Below are 6,016 nucleotides of genomic sequence, written 5' to 3'. Positions count from 1 at the left end.
CTTTGTCTGGGCCGTTTCCATGCGTGTCTGTCTCTGAAGAGGAGGAAGAGTCGGGTGCTGTCGTCGTGGGGGAAATGCCATCTGATCCATTATAGATGAAGCTGACATCAAAACCCACTTCAAATGCGCCGCATGGATGAAGCACTCCTCTCCTATAGAGGGTGAAGAAAGAACCCGAAGCACGTTTCTTCTTTCACAGTGTGAGGAGCTGGATGTGTGACTCCATGGTCAGCTGCTTCTCCAAATGAGACTTCAGACTCTCAGGGGATCCACCTGTCACATTGAATATGTGTCATATTAAACACCACCTGCAGTCATCAGGAAGCAGCCGCTGACTCTATGGTGCTGCGAGGGAGATAATGCGCCGCTTCCTGCATCATTAGGAAGCTTTTTAGTCTCTTAACAGCAACTAATTGGCTGCACGGTAATTAGAAGGAGCATCGCTTTGTTGTCAAAGCTAAAGTTTGGCTGAAGATGAAGGCTTGTGCAAAATATGTTTACTTTGAGAGAAAAGGGAGATCATATTAAACGGTTTATGAATAAGGTGGCATGGCTTGATGAGCTCTGCCTTATATAAATAGTCATTTATCACTAAAACAAGTTCTTATAATAAGCCTCTATTTTTATTAGAATGACATCAAAGTTGGACTTTTCCAGCATTAATGTTGGTCAATGAATTAATTATGGAAGAAATCCAGTAAAAAAGGAACATTTTTCATAACATTTTCTTCAGTTCACAAATATCTCGCAAAGAAGTTTGGAAACACTAACATGCTCAGTCTGTACCTGTAAGTGGGGGCGGAGCTTCAATCAGACACTTTAAAATGACAGGAATTTTTGACCTTAAAAGTTAGAGTTTATTCACATAGGGGACGTCTTGTGGTCCACTTGCTTGGTTTGGACCAAATGTGTGTTTTATGTTGCGCTTTAACAGACTATAATTTGTAAACAAAGCCACGCAGGCGATGATCATTCCTCCTATTGGACAGAAAGGATGAAGTTGGGACAGAACACAAACCCAGAACTTAAACCAACATGGAAGTCCTGCATATTGCATTTGTGCTGTTATTGCAACTGTGACTGTGATGGCATTTTCAATGTCAAGGACATTTCATTCAGTGCTGGTTTCACAATGTGATATTAAACATTTTGGAAATGCTAACATGCCCGTTGCCATTCTATGCATCTCTGCTCAGTTCTAATCTCCGTTCACGGCTCCGTCTGGGCGTTCTCCCATTGAGATGGATTTCTTCGGTGGAATCTCAACCGGTTCAGTCAGCGGGCGGAAGACGTTGTGAACAATGATGTTGATTTTCTGCTCTGTTTTCGAATTATAGTCTGCCTATGGTTGTAGTTTGGCAATGGCAACAAAGGAAGTGAACGAAGCTCATGAAGATGTACATTCCCTGTAGTTTGTTCACATCAAGGTCTGTAGTCACACCATGAAGCAAACCACTCCAGAGTTCGGAAAAGGAAAAGGAAAAGGAAAAGGAAAAGGAAAAGGAAAAGGAAAAAGTTTGGACCAATAGAGGAAACTAACTCTGGTCCATTTAAAGTGGACTAAAAGCGGCAGATGTAAACACACCCTAAGTCATTAGAATTAAAGTCAAAGGAGTGTAAAATAAGATTATTAAACATTCCCGCATTAACAGTGGGGAATTAATTTGAGAAAGGTAATGACTCCGATGAATGGAACTCGGACACTCACGACTTTTTACGATTCATCACAATTAAGAGCAAGTTTCCGCTGCCTTACTCCAGCTCTGATCAGATGTAGCATCCCGGTGAACAGCGTCGACTGTTAATTAGTGATCAAAGATTTATGGCCGTCCAATCACCATCCTCACCCTGCTCCCTGGTGTCTGCTCCAACACGGATCTATAATTAGTGTTATTCCATTTATGTCGCGATGATAAACATGCCGCTGAAGCTGCTTATTAACATCTCAGCAGGGAATCAGAAGATGGGAAATGCAGGGAGAGAGACTCTATAGGCCACCTTCTGTCAAATTTTAATCGGAGTTTGATGGATGAGTGATTGATGACTAATAGATTTTGATTTCCGGTCACAGGATGCCCCTCCCCCACCTTTCCCACCCCTCCCCCCACCTTTCCCACCCATCCCCCCAGACAGATCCGTTTTTCCCACGCCTTCAGACCTGTATGAGTTGTAAGAATAATACAAGTAAAGTATGGAAATTATGAGTTTTAAGAATAATACAATTAAAGTATGAAAAACAATAAGTGTTAGATAATTGAGAATAATATACAATATAGTATATTTAAATAGGATGTTGTAGTTACCCCCCGGTTTTAAACAGAATATTTTTCCTGAGACACTGCGGAAACGGGCTCTGTGAGGCAGGTTAAAAAAATCCTAGTTGGGTGATTCTCATGACCTTTGGGGTCAAAACACATGCTGTACAAGGAAACTCTATGTCACCGACATCCTCTGACAAACAATCGATAACAATGGTGATCAATCTCTGGTTTTAAAACGGAATATCTTCCTGATCGGGTCTGCTATCAGCTCTTGGAATCTGCATATGTCACCACCCAGACCCCCCCCCCCCTCCTACCATGGGTGCTTGTCTGTGTGTGTGTGTGGGTGTGTGGGCGTGTGGGTGTGTGTGTGTGTGTGTGTGTGTGTGCGTGCGTGTGTGTTTGTGTGCGCACCCGTAAGACTGAACACATACCTCTACAGAAAGCCTAGAGTTTTAACTGTTTTACTGCTTTATTTTATGGTAGCACGATTAGTCAGTGCTGACTATGAGTTTGTGATTTCCTTCATCACTTAAATTTGAAACTCTTATAGATTTTTTTTCTGTAACACTTGCTAGTGTGAAACATGTCAGTAAATGTTCATCATTTGTAACTTTTATCTTTCCGCAGTTAAAGAATTTGTCCAGACTTTTCCAGAATTTGGTCCGGCATCATTGTGAATGATTTTGTTCAGTTTTTTTTCTTGCTGTTGAATCAACACTGATCTTCCCACTACTTCATGTTTTCTCCAAAATAGTAAATCTTGGTTTAAATACATTTGAAACTCATAGATTTTTTTCTGTAACACTTGCTAGTGTAATACATTTCAGGAAATGTTCCTCATTTGTACACATACTTCTGAACAATATCTGTCAGGGACTAAACAGGCTTCGGTGAGGTTGCTCATATGTATCTTTCAGCTTTCCCTCCACCCATTATCTTACACACTTTACTGTGTTCACTAACAAAATATAATACACCTCTAATTCTTTAAATTTTTCATTATTAAAACTTTTAAATGATCAATGTGAACCATCAGTCTGTATTAAAATAGTTAATATAATTCATATTATTTATTTAGATTTGATTTTTAAAGTGTGCCCTTGGATTTATATTGATTTATTCAATGTGTAAATATTTATCAAACTGAATAGCCATTCCATTTTTTATATAGTATTTATTTTCTTTTGGTGTTTGTTGCACAAATTTAAATATATGCTGACTATCAACCAAAAATTCAATCAGTGAATTTGTGTTTTTTTTTTCTTAAATACTCCCTCTCACCGAGACTTACTTACATCTTCTGACAACTAGCCCCACTTATAATAACGTTGACTAAGTTTGCTATTGGTACACTTTACCTAAAAATAAAAATTAAACATACTCACTACACAACCATGCTCCAAGAGTTGCTCACAAAATGGTGAATTGTTTTGTTACCTTAAAAATGATCTGCAGCTTTTGTTCCTTGATGCTGTCTGTTCACTAACAGACCGTACATCTCTTGTGATTGATAAGCTTATAAATGATCAATGTGAAGCATCAGTATGCGCTAAAGAAGATCATATCAGTCATATTAAGTAAAATATCATTATACTCAAAGCAATCAAAGTTATATTTCTCTGAAAGGTCATTTCTCCTTTTCAGGGAGTTTAGACTGTATGAAAGGAATCAGTGAAATATACTATGAAATATTTTATCTGCTGCATCCCCATAATAAAACTTCAATTGTGAATTGAATGATTACATTGCATCTAGACACAAAAGAATCAACCGTTAATTAGTAATCATACTGACTAACAAGATCTGATCAAACAAGAAACTTGACTACCTCAAGGGATTTCTCACATTGGAGAATAAACCGTCTGACTTTCTTTAGCCACTAAATTTAACCTTACCAAAGTTTTGCCTTGGAGCAAACAGGTACTGAGTTTGAAGCGGATCAGACGCCTTCAGCCATTTGCTAAAGCTAGACTCCGGCCTTCCTCACTGTAAAATAAAACATTAGACTTAAAAAAACCTCAAGCGAACATCACTTAATTATCATCGACTTGTTGTATGTACTCATCTTAAACAAGTGGCAGGAACATTTGGATATAAAAAAAAAAAATGCTTTATAAGTTAATCTATTTAAGTTGAGTCCATGCAACAAGTAAAATAAAATAAAAAAAGTGAACTATTTGAAAGTAGTGAGGATTTAGGGTGGTAAAAGTTTAACATTTTAACATGCCCAGACACTTTCTGCTCAAGCAAACCAAAAGGTTTTGAACAGAACAACCATGTCAAATAATGAGACCGTGAATCTTTAATCTATGTAGCAAATATATTGCTGCTGCTGCTGTAGGCAGAAAATAAAAGAAGTTTTACGGAGAATAATATTTCGGATGAGTTTAAGAATATTGTTTGCCAAAATCACACGGTGTAACTACACTTGTCTTTTATATGTAGCAGTAATTGAATCTTTTGAGGTAATTGGTTTGCATAAATTAAAGTAAATACGGTCTATTTTCCTGCTCCACATACTTAGTTAGCAATGTGCCAGTTAGCTTCCCAGTCTGAACTTCTGGGCAATGTCTTGATTCAATCAAATTTTCTATCTTGTATCTCCTGAACTCTGATATTTTGCTCGCTGGTCTTCATCGTGCTCTGAATGCAGTATCGGGTTTCTCTTACTTTAACCCGCCCAACTTACACCTGATTGGCATGTTAGCGTTTTGATTCCCTCCCAGTGAGGCGGTGCTTCACAAAGCAAACTGTTTGTCAAACTGTTGATCTGCCTCATGGCTGTTTTAGAAGATATGGTGACAGAGTTTTAGACAGTACTAGCCAGCTCATGCAGCTTGTTTTTATTAGATGCCAGTCCTAAAAGTACATATCTTTAAAATATGAATAAATACGTACAATTCCATAATTATTCGATCCTACGGTTATAGAAGTTTTGTAATAATGCAATTCAGGTCTTTTACATTTTCTGGACTAATGGAGGATTTCAGTTCAACACCTGTGGTTTCTTAATGTAAGTGTTTCTGCTACTGGACAAGAAACAGGGTTAAAAGAGGATTTAGAAAGCAAAATACAAAGATGATAGTTGTTTTTACCGAGAGCAAGGCTGTGACTAGTTATCAGTACAGAATGAGACCTGTAAAACTGTTGGGCCCATATGACCAAGGAGGGAACCAGTCATCTGCTCCAATAATTTATTAATCTTTAGGAAATATTTTTTGGACACAGCCATCCGCAGGAGCAAGATGAAGCAAGAACATCACAACATCGGATGTATTTTTTCATCCTTATATCCGTGATTTAAAACTATTTTTAATTTTGTGTCATCTTAAAGTTGGAAAGAGTCAATTATTTTTTCACCCATGGAAAAGTGTAATGTGTTTATTATGAGTAGGATTAACCAAGCTCAAGGAAAATAAAGAAAAAGGATAAATAAATATTCATTGATACAGAACCGAATCAGCAAATATGAACTTATGAAACTATTGAAACCTTCAAGAATTTTATGTTGTGTAAGATATTTAAGAAACTAATACTGAATCTGCGTTCATGAATTTCTTTATTTGGTTGTTATCTCTAAAATACGTTTACCTTTTGTTTTGTTGAACACCAGACATCTCATCTCTTTCCCACAGTTTATTTCACTTAGTTCCACTACTGCTGTGGATTTTATAGTCAATGTTTAAAGCCAACAGAGTCTGAAGCGATGGAGGAAATTTACATCAATATGGAACCTGTTGGACAAACCGCAT

This window comes from Xiphophorus hellerii, chromosome 1 (genome assembly GCF_003331165.1).
Source record: "Xiphophorus hellerii strain 12219 chromosome 1, Xiphophorus_hellerii-4.1, whole genome shotgun sequence".
NCBI lineage: Eukaryota > Metazoa > Chordata > Actinopteri > Cyprinodontiformes > Poeciliidae > Xiphophorus > Xiphophorus hellerii.
Note: the sequence above shows the minus strand (reverse complement) of the source record.